This window comes from Podarcis liolepis (assembly GCF_965112155.1).
Source record: "Podarcis liolepis genome assembly, chromosome: Z".
In the NCBI taxonomy this organism is placed as follows: Eukaryota; Metazoa; Chordata; class Lepidosauria; order Squamata; family Lacertidae; genus Podarcis; species Podarcis liolepis.
This window is the reverse complement of record NC_139570.1, coordinates 22762899-22773142: the sequence shown is the minus strand read 5'-3', so window position 1 is coordinate 22773142 and position 10244 is coordinate 22762899. Positions and strand designations below refer to the sequence as shown.

The window sequence follows — 10244 nt, the reverse complement described above, 5'->3', positions numbered from 1 at the left end:
GATTTAGCTGGATCCAGAACACCCACCCCAGACTATTGTCTATCCAAAATGGAACCGTTTGTGCACAAAAGAGGTGTATCAGCAAGCTCAGGGAAATCTCAAGGTTCACAGGGGTACAACTGTGCAGTGGGAAGCCTGGCAAGCCAATGCCCTGCTTTGAGGGGTACATTAACGGCGCCCTGCAATCCCAGCACCACTTTGCAAGCCTTGAAAAGCGGTGTGGCGTTGGCAGGGTGCATGTCTGCTGTGTCCAATCAGCACCAGCTGGAGGGTGGCTGAGAAGGATGCAACAGCTCATGGCACCCTGCCAGCTTTGCAGGGTTGGCAGGGCATTGTGAGGAATGCACCCTCCTAAAAAAAAAAAAAAGCCTCCAGGGCACCACCCCCAGCCCCCCCCCCCCACACACTATACCTCTGGCTGGAGGGGAATGACAAACTGAGAAGGTGGGGGTGGGAGGGATGACGTTCAATGAAGAATTCTGAAAAAGGACATGTCTGGCTGGAACCCTGAACAGGAGCACTCCATACTGCAACATTTTGTTGCAGGTCATACCCATGGAATTTGGTGGCTAAGCAAGGCCAGATTTGTGTTTTGCTGAAGGATATGAAAGGTGGTATGTAGTAAATGGAGGAAGTCACCACTCTCGTAATATACAAACTGGGTCTTAGTCATGTATGGCATTTAGCTGTTACTCAGAAGTTACATATATGTATATTATAGAATTGGAACAGAATCTCCGGACAAAGAACTGTGTCAGTATGAATTGAAAGCTTCATTTTAAACTGAATCAAAAGGAGGATGTTAGTCAGAATGGCTGGCCCTGAACTTGTTCTGTTGATAGTTTCCAAAACAGCAGCATAAACAATGCAAGCAAGACACACCACACACAAGCAACCCCCCCTCCATTTGCGTGAGTAGCATTTCCTGGAAAGCATGGGTGCAATTTCTTTCTTGTTCCATTTTCTGAAAACACTTCATTAACATCACACCAGAGGTCTCCAGGATCACATAACTCTTTCCTTTGAAGTTGTTCGTATGCAGTAGACCACTTCTGACAGTCTGAGGCATCATAAGACCACAGCAGTCAGATGACTGTTTTGATATTCACCCTGGTCAGGAGGCTGAGAACATGTTCCACACCACCCGGGTCTCCGTTTACTCTCAGTTTGCTTGTTGACAGGGGCAGGAAGACAGAATTTCTTCTGAGTGAGCCTGATTTCAAAGGTACATAGGTAAGGCAAAGTGGTTTAGTCATGCTGGCCACATGACCCAGAAAGCTGTCTGTGGACAAACGCCGGCTCCCTCAACCTGAAAGTGAGATGAGCACCACACCCCTTGGTCAAGTTTGACTGGACTTAACCATCCTGGGGGTCCTTTACCTTTACCTTACCATCTACTTCAGAACTGTGAACACTGACAGGCAGCTGTTCTCTAGGGTTCCAGGGAAGATTATTTCCCAGCCTTTCGTGGAGATGACAGGGATCAATCCTGAATTTTTTATATATTCTGAGTCGTACGGTATGTCAGGAGCTAAATACTAATGTCTTTAGAGTGGATTTCTTGAGGCAGGTGCTGCACACTGATGTCATATGCTGGCCCACAATTTGGTAAAGGGGATGAATTAAGCATCCTTATCTGTGCAGGAGTTAGTTCATGGGTAGGCAGACTAAGGCCCGGGGGCTGGATCTGGCCCAATCTCAATCTGGCCCGCGGACGGTCCAGGAATCTGTGTGTTTTTACATGAGTAGAATGTGTCCCTTTATTTAAGATGCATCTCTGGGTTATTTGTGGGGCCTGCCTGGTGTTTTTACATGAGTAGCATGTGTGCTTTTATTTAAACTGCACCTCTGGGTTATTTGTAGGGCATAGGAATTCATCCCCCCCAATATAGTCTGGCCTCCCCACAAGGTCTGAAGGACAGTGGCCCCCTGCTGAAAAAGTTTGCTGACCCCTGAGTTAGTTGATATAAATCGGGGATTCTGAAGTCGCCTGACACAGGGTGGGAAATGTGCCTGGATGGAGGACAGAGTGTATGTGACAGCTAGCCTACTATTCAGTGGTAAAATTAGCATCATTTCTCTGCTAACATTTGCTTCTGGCCCCACCCACCCCTGGCAGGTGGCCCCTAGAAGGTTGCCCAGATGGACATTAGGTCCATAGGCCTCCATATAAGGTCCCTTACCCCTGTATCAAAGGGAAGTTATTAATTTTAAAGTTTACATTTATGCCATTCAAAGCCCTGTTTACTTCAAACAGTACCTGCAGAAGCAAATATCAGCCAGGGAGGTGGTGCTTTTCAGCAGAAAAACAGCATGGGACTACTGTCCAGACCCAGAGAACATTCTAGATTAGGGCACTGTGAATGCTTCTCCTCCAAAATAACATACCCTTCCTTGGAAAAAAAATGGATTAACAAAAGTCGCATGTAACTCGATTTGCTCTTGGTTTGTCTTTGTTCATGTGAAAGTCACAGCATATCACTCTGTTGCAAAACTGAGAGTTTCATCACAGCAACACATACTTTTTATTCCTGGCTCAGATAAAGCAGAAAATGCAGCTGTAATACACTGTGAAATCCATTCTGAGCATGAGCTAGCCAGTGCTTTAATTGATTAGGATTTGGAGCTGAGGAGAGAATGTATTTACCTCCCCATCCTTTTTTTTAAAAAAGTATATTTTACAGGGAAAATATGAGCAAGAGTCTGCTGTGCTGTGAGGACCATTTTACCACTTCAAAAGATATGCAAATCCCATTTGGCAGGCAAATATCTCCAACGCCAGACAGTTGCTTTGTTTATCATGAATATGTGCTTGAATGACCTGACCCCTGAGATGGTTATGAATATCTTAGCAGACTGATTCATTTTTGCATCAGATTCATAGATGAATTCTCAGTTTGTAATACAGTGGTACCTTGGTTTAAGACCAGCCCTGTTTACGAACTATTCGGTATACGAACTCCGCAAAACCAGAAGTAGTATTCCAGTTAGAGAACTTTACCTTGGTCTACGAACGGGAGCCAAACAGTGGAAGGGCACCGGTGGCGGGAGGCCTCATTAAGGAAAGCGCGCCTTGGTTTAAGAACGGCTTTGGTTTAAGAATTAAGTTCATAAACCGAGGTACCACTGTACATATATAATTATATTTGCAAAGGAAGACACTACAGCTCAAAACTCTAGCAACCCACCACGGGGGTTATCTGTAAATAGGGGGTTGGCAGAGAATGAAACCACTCCGGGATTCATTAATATAATATGCCAAGCATTAATGGAAGGGGAAGGAAGAGGCATAATGTTGTGATAATGCAGGGAGGAAGCTACTGATCAAAACATATTACAATAATTTAGTACATTGTTTTATGAGAAAATAAGGAACATTTGCTTGCTTTTCATAACCACCCCTGCTCCTTTCATGTGACATCCCTTTAAACTTACACTCCAAGTTTTGCTGTAAAGAAGCTGATGGTTTCTAAAAACAAAAGAAGCTGAGAATCTTCAGATGAGACTGGGAAAGATGTGTGTCTGAGACCTTGGAGAGCAGCTGCCAGGCAGAACAGAGCTAGGTGGACCAATGGACTGGTTTGGTTTAAGGCAGCAGTGGGCCTAAGGAAGGGCCACATACTATAGCTCAGTGGTAGAGCAACTGCTTTGAATGCAGAAGGTCCCAAGTTTAATCAGGGCTGGCTCAAGACATTTTGACACCTGTGGCAAATCACAAAATGATGCCCCCACCTCCTGCCAGGGAAGAAAGGATGAGTGAAGATCTACATCAGGAACAAAGGTGGGAGAGGAGACCAGCAGTGCCTCTTATTGAGGGTAATGCTGAGGAGATGGCAAATCCAATCTCCAAGGAGTGCATTGCAGCTACCGCTGCCACTATAGCAGCAGCAGGCAGGCAATGCGTTCATTGGAGACCATATCTGCTGCCCCTGTGGATCTTGCAGCCCAAGGCACATTTTGCCTCACCTTTCCTCATGGGTGGGCTGGCCCTGATATCTTCAAGTAGGGTTTGGAAAGACTCCCAACCTGAAATCCTGGATAGCTGCTGCCTGTCAGTATTCACAATACTGAACTAGATGGACCAATGGTCTGAGTTTGGTCACATCTGAACCGTATATTTAAAGCAGTATGGTATACCACTTTAAACAATCATGTCTTCCCTCAAAGACTTATGGGAGCTGTAGTTTGTTGCAAGTGCTGAGTGTTGTTAGGAGACCCCTATTCCTCTAACAGAGCTACAATTCCAAAAGTGGTTTAACAATTCATTCTTCTTCAGGGGAAACTCTGGGCACTGTACTTCTGTGAAGGAATAGGGGTCTCCTAACAACTCTCTAAGGGACGCAGGTGGCGCTGTGGGTTAAACCACAGAGACTAGGACTTGCCGATCAGAAGGTCAGCGGTTTGAATCCCCGCGACGGGGTGAGCTCCCGTTGCTCGGTCCCTGCTCCTGCCAACCTAGCAGTTTGAAAGCACGTCAAAGTGCAAGTAGATAAATAGGTACCGCTCCAGCGGGAAGGTAAATGGCGTTTCTGTGCGCTGTTCTGGTTCGCCAGAAGCGGCTTAGTCATGCTGGCCACATGACCCGGAAGCTGTACGCCGGCTCCCTCGGCCAGTAAAGTGAGATGAGTGCCGCAACCCCAGAGTTGGCCACAACTAGACCTAAGGGTCAGGGGTCCCTTTACCTTTAACAACTCTCTGCAACTCCCAGAATTCTATGGGCAAAGCTATGACTGTTTAACATGGTATCATAGTATTTTAAATGTATGGTGCAGATGTGGCCTTGGTAGGAACCAGTTTCCTAGGTTTTATTTCTTTGTTTACATCTTTATCTGCCACTGTATCATAGAGATATATCACATGGTATACTACAATATAAAACCATGAAATCAAACAATAAAACCATAAAGAGTTAAAACAAATTAAAAGCAAAAAGAAATTAAAAAAACATCAAATATTATGTTTTTAATCAGTGAAGTTACTAACTGCAGGTACTGATTATATTTTGGGGTTGTATAAAACCACGATTTTCATAACTTTTGTGGGTTTGTCTGTTTTTGTGTTTAAAGTGAGCTGACCAGGAGAGGTTAAGAGATGCTTTAAAAAAAATCAATACAGGTTCATGAACTCCCATCACCTGCTTCCTGTATCAAGCGCAGATGTACAGGTTTGAATGTTCATTGCAGATCTGACACCACAGATTCACAACACTCTCTGGAAGGACTTATTAGGCTATTAAGGCATAACACGCTTGCACTGTCTGATTATGTTTTAGGTTGTAACATGCATGCTTTATTTGGTTGTTGCTACTGAATAATCAAATAAATAAATTTAAATAAGTTTGAAAGAATGAAAAGTGAGAGAGAAGAAGGAAGGGCAGCTGGAAGGAACAAGGACCCAGGGCAGGCATTAGCAGTGAGGCCTTATCGGGACCCTGATTGTGGCATGAGAATGCTGGATGCTGACATTGGCTGTCTATTGATGTATTCATACTTTACAGACAACTCCTGTTCCTAAACTGTCTGTGATAGTCATAAGACATCTGGGTCCTCTTTTTATGAGTCAACTTGGCATTGCTCAGCAAGGTATAACAAAAGCCATCTGCCAACATTAGACATCTGTGTAGATATGCCAAACACTAAACCAATCTCTCTCTCCCACACTCTCTCTCTCTTTCCATGCACATAGGAATGAATATAGCAGTCTATGTATTCCTAAGTGTTTGCATTTCCACCAGCTGTCCAACTCTAATTTCTTGTCATATTTCCTGCATAAAACTCACAGTATCTAATTAGTATCTAAAAAAGCAAGAAAATCCTGTTTGAGGAAGCAGCAGACATAAAACAAGATTGGAGGGGGCATAATCTTTATAGCTTTGTGTGGCAGCCTCAAAATAAATGAGTTATGAATAGCACCTTCTTCCTCTGCACAGGAACATAGGAAGCTGCCTTACACTGAGTCAGACCATGGTCCATCTGGGTCAGTATTGTCTACACAGGGTTCCAGGGATGGAACACCCCCAGCCCCACCTGGAGATGCTGGGGGTTCAACCTGAGGCCTGGCAGATGCTCTACGTCTGGGCTGTGGCCCCTCCCCTGCATCTGTGTTTTGCTTCCTTTCCGTTGGAAGAACACAATTTCAATGAAGAAACAGTTGTCGGAAATACAGGGTTTGATCAGGCAAAGGAAAATATGGGCTTCCAAAACCAGCATGAGAGAGAAATGATTGGCAGGAGAACATTAGGATATTCCAGAAGCAGTTGGCAACAACGTCGGAGTAGCTTTGTTTGCAGGGCTTCATAGGGGGACATGGCAGTAGAGATTAGGGAACATTTGTCAACAGTCCCCAGTGATGTGGGAGGAAAGAAAAGTAAGAGGAGGAGGAGGTAAGTAAGGGGAGGGAGGAGGAGGAGGAGGGGGGAGAAGAAGAAGGAGGAGGAGGAAGAAGAAGAAGAAGAAGAAGAAGAAGAAGAAGAAGAAGAAGAGGAGGAGGAGGAGGAGGAGGAGGAGGAGAAGGAGGAGAGACAGAGTGGGAGAACATGATCCACATTTGATGGACTCACCAAAGTGCCCCTGCCCCAAGGATTCACTTGGTCATTCTGCAAGATGATTCTGTCCCAGTAAATTCTCTCTGTGCATGGGTGAATAAGGCCACATTCAGACCATACATTTAAAGCACTAGGATGCCACTTTAAAGTGTCATGGATTCTCCCAGAGAATTCTGGGAGCTGTAGTTTGATAAGGGTGCTGAGAGTAGTTAGAAGACCCCTATTCTCTGCACAGAGCTACAGTTCCCTAAGTGACTTAACAATCCCACTTGCCAGAGACACCAACTTGGGCCCCAAACTATGGGTGCCAAGCAGTGGGTGTTATATCATATTGTACATGCGCTTGCTGCTCAGCATTCGCCCCTCCCGCTGCCACTCTCTGGCACCACTGCAGGGCGGGGCTTCTGCCTCTACCATGGGGCCTCTGTTGGGGCCCGTCACATCTACAGACGCACCATGGAAGCTTGTCTGCAATTGCAGCAGGCCACAACAGAGGCCCTATGGCAGAGGTGGGGGTCGCTGGCTCCGTCACTGCTGCAGTGCCAGAGAGTCAGTGGTAAGATAGCAGGTGGCGGTGTTAGAGGGCGGGTACCCTCAGTGGTTCTGTCAGGGGAATGGGGGGGGGGCTATCTCTTAACAACTCTCAGCTGCCTTAATAAACTACAGTTCCTAGGATTCTTGGGGGAAGTCAAGACTGTTGAAAGTGGTATAATGCTTCCTTAAGTGTATGGTGCAGATGTGGCTTCAGGTGTGGGTATCTGATCCCAAGCCTGAGACCCCATCCACATTTCCCTCTGCAGTCTTATCTCACCAAGCCTGGAGCATTAAATCCTTGGGTTTGGTGTGTGTGTGCATCTAACTTCACTATGGAGAGTCCGCTCCCTGGGGTCGAGTTCCATTTTTATTGCAATTCTATTTACAGCCACTTAAGAAAGGAAGGAAGCAAGCGAGGAAGGAAGAATCCCCTGCCCCAAGTTCATTATCTGGAAAACATTGTTCTGATCGAGGAAATGAGAGGTAAGATACAAAAGGCTTGGACCAATGGATACAGAGGTTGCACTTGTTTGCACTAATCTGTATCTGGTAGCCTAAGCAACAGTTCAGTCTTAGAAAATAGCTGCCTTCCTTGTGAGTTTATAAAGAAAACATACCCGCTTTTGCACACATGACATTCTAGGCTGACCACAAGCAGAGGAGTAGGAGTCCCAAACAGACAGCCTGTGTTCGCTTTGAAAACAAGGCTGACTCAAGCTCTTTTGCTACCTAGCTGAGGGCGGGGAATTAAATTTGCATGTGTGTGTGTTCACATTCTTCATGACTTTTCTGATTGCACTCCCTCTTTTCACTGATCCATCAAATGTTTGCTATTAGGAAAACCAATAGTATTAAGGAGGAGGGGGTGCACGTTGCAGGAATGTGTCTGAGAGAGAAAAAGTGAGAGATGGACAAAAATGTATTTCAGTTCTCTTTGTTACAGTTTTTTCCCCATTCTTAAATTCTGTTATCCATATTTCTGCAGCAATTTCCCCTTATATAATGTGTTTTGTATGTTATTTGTGTGCATTTTTAATGCACACTTTACCCTACTATAGGCACATTACTTGGCTGGACAGCAGCATTGCAAAATTTGGAGCAGTATAAATTTCGAAGGATTGCTGTGTTTCAGTTTGCATATTTGTTTTGCAAAGTGCGAATTCTGTAGGCTGTGAACAGAATCAAAATAATTATCCCATCCTTACATGCAATGTTTTCTTTCCCTCTCTGAAAGAACTGCAGTCTTCTGCTGCATACAAGTGAATGAAAAAAGTGCCAATCCACTTGGATGGAATTATAGAATTGTAGAGTTGGAAGGAATCCAAGGGTCATCTAGTCCAAGAATCTCAGCTAAAGCATCCATGACAAATGGCCATACAAGCTCTGCTTAAAAACCTCCAAGGAGGTAGAGTCCACAACAGCTCTTACGATCTGACAGTTTTTCTGTATGTTTAGTCAGAATCTCATTTCTTGTACAGTGGTACCTCAGGTCACAGACGCTTCAGGTTACAGACGCTTCAGGTTACAGACTCCGCTAACCCAGAAATAGTACCCCGGGTTAAGAACTTTGCTTCAGGATGAGCAGAAATTGTATGCCGGTGGGGCAGTGGCAGCAGGAAGCCCCATTAGCTAAAGTGGTGCTTCAGGTTAAGAACAGTTTCAGGTTAAGAACGGGCCTCCGGAACGAATTAAGTTCTTAACCCGAGGTACCACTGTAACTTGAAGCCATTGGTTCAAGTCCTACCCTCCAGATCCGGAGAAAACAAGCTTCTTACATTTGAAAGCCCTTGAGATATTTGAAGATGGCCATCATATCTCCTCTCAGTAGAAACTCAGACCTGGCAAAGAACACTCAACTATTGGCTTCGCCTTAATCTAAATCCACCCGGTCTACTGCCTCTAGTAATGCAAGACCCTCATAAAAGCATGTGGTTCAAAACTGTGCATCAAAAACTCCTTACATGCGGTCTGCATTCGCAATCCCTACTATCAATGGGCCTTATTAAAGCAAAGAGCCTAATAGGCCAGCGCCTGAAAGACATTGAACGGCAAAACAACCTGACTATTTTAAAGAAAATGTGTCCATGGTATACTTACTTTCCCCCTGCCCACTTTGACTTCCCAGCTTCATATTTGTCTAAATTAACCATCCCAAAATACAGACGCGCCTTTACATTGGCTAGATGGGATGTTCTTCCCTCTGCCGTACTCAAAGGTCGTTACCAAAAGACTCCATTTGAAAAACGACTCTGCCCATGTAGAGATGGTAACACGGAAACAGTGTCCCACGTCCTCCTATCCTGCCCCCTTTATAAAGACCTAAGGAATGAGATTATTACTCCACTCATTCTCCCCAACCCCGGCCGTCCACAAGACATTATACTGTTCTTTCTCTTATCTGATACGGACAGTCAGACAACAGAGAAGGTCGCAAGGTACATCGAGAGAGCTGTGAAATTGAGGGCCACCATCTGAGTGACAGACGTGTTCATCTGACGGACCTCCTTTTGTTTGTTTTTATCCCCTTTTTATGTTTATTTTATTTTATTTTTAATTCTTGTATAGCTGTGGCCTGTTGGCTTTGCTAATAAAGTTCTGATTCTCCTCTCAGTCTCTTCTTTTCCAGGCTAAACATACCAAATTCCCTCAACCATTCCTCATAAGGTTGGGTTTCCAGACCCGTGATCACCTTGGTTGCCCTCCTCTGCACACATTCTAGCTTGTCAACATCCTTCTAAAATTGTGGTGCCCAGAATTGGACACAGTATTCCAGGTGTGCTCTGACCAAGGCAGAATAGAGTGGGACTATTACTTCCCTTGATCTGGACACTAGACTTCTGTTGATGCAGCATAGATTAGCATTAGCATTCTTTGCTGCTGCATCGCACTGTTGATTTATGTTAAGCTTGTGGTCCACCAAGACCCCTCAATCCTCTTCACATGTACTGCTAGTAAGCCAGGTGTCCCCCATCTTTATATTTCTGTATCTGGTTCTTCCTGCCTAAGTGCAGAACCTTACATTTGTCCCTATTGAAATTCATTTTGTTAGTTTAGGCCCGGTTCTCCAATCTGTTAAGGTCATTTTGAATTCTGATTCTGTCTTCTACAGCATTAGTTACCCCTCTCAGTGCTGCAATCAGGAAAACTCCTACGGGGTGAGAAGGCA

The 10244-nt window shown here is 44.9% G+C and overlaps 1 long non-coding RNA gene across 1 annotated transcript; it reads right to left on the bottom strand.

Moving 5' to 3' along the window:
* Positions 1 to 480: 480 nt before the first annotated feature.
* Positions 481 to 8891, bottom strand: LOC310698127. Its single transcript, XR_014521346.1, has 3 exons — positions 8854 to 8891; positions 6560 to 6627; positions 481 to 1213 (listed from the first exon to the last, which is right to left on the bottom strand). It is a non-coding gene; the product is annotated as an uncharacterized lncRNA (long non-coding RNA).
* Positions 8892 to 10244: the final 1353 nt, after the last annotated feature.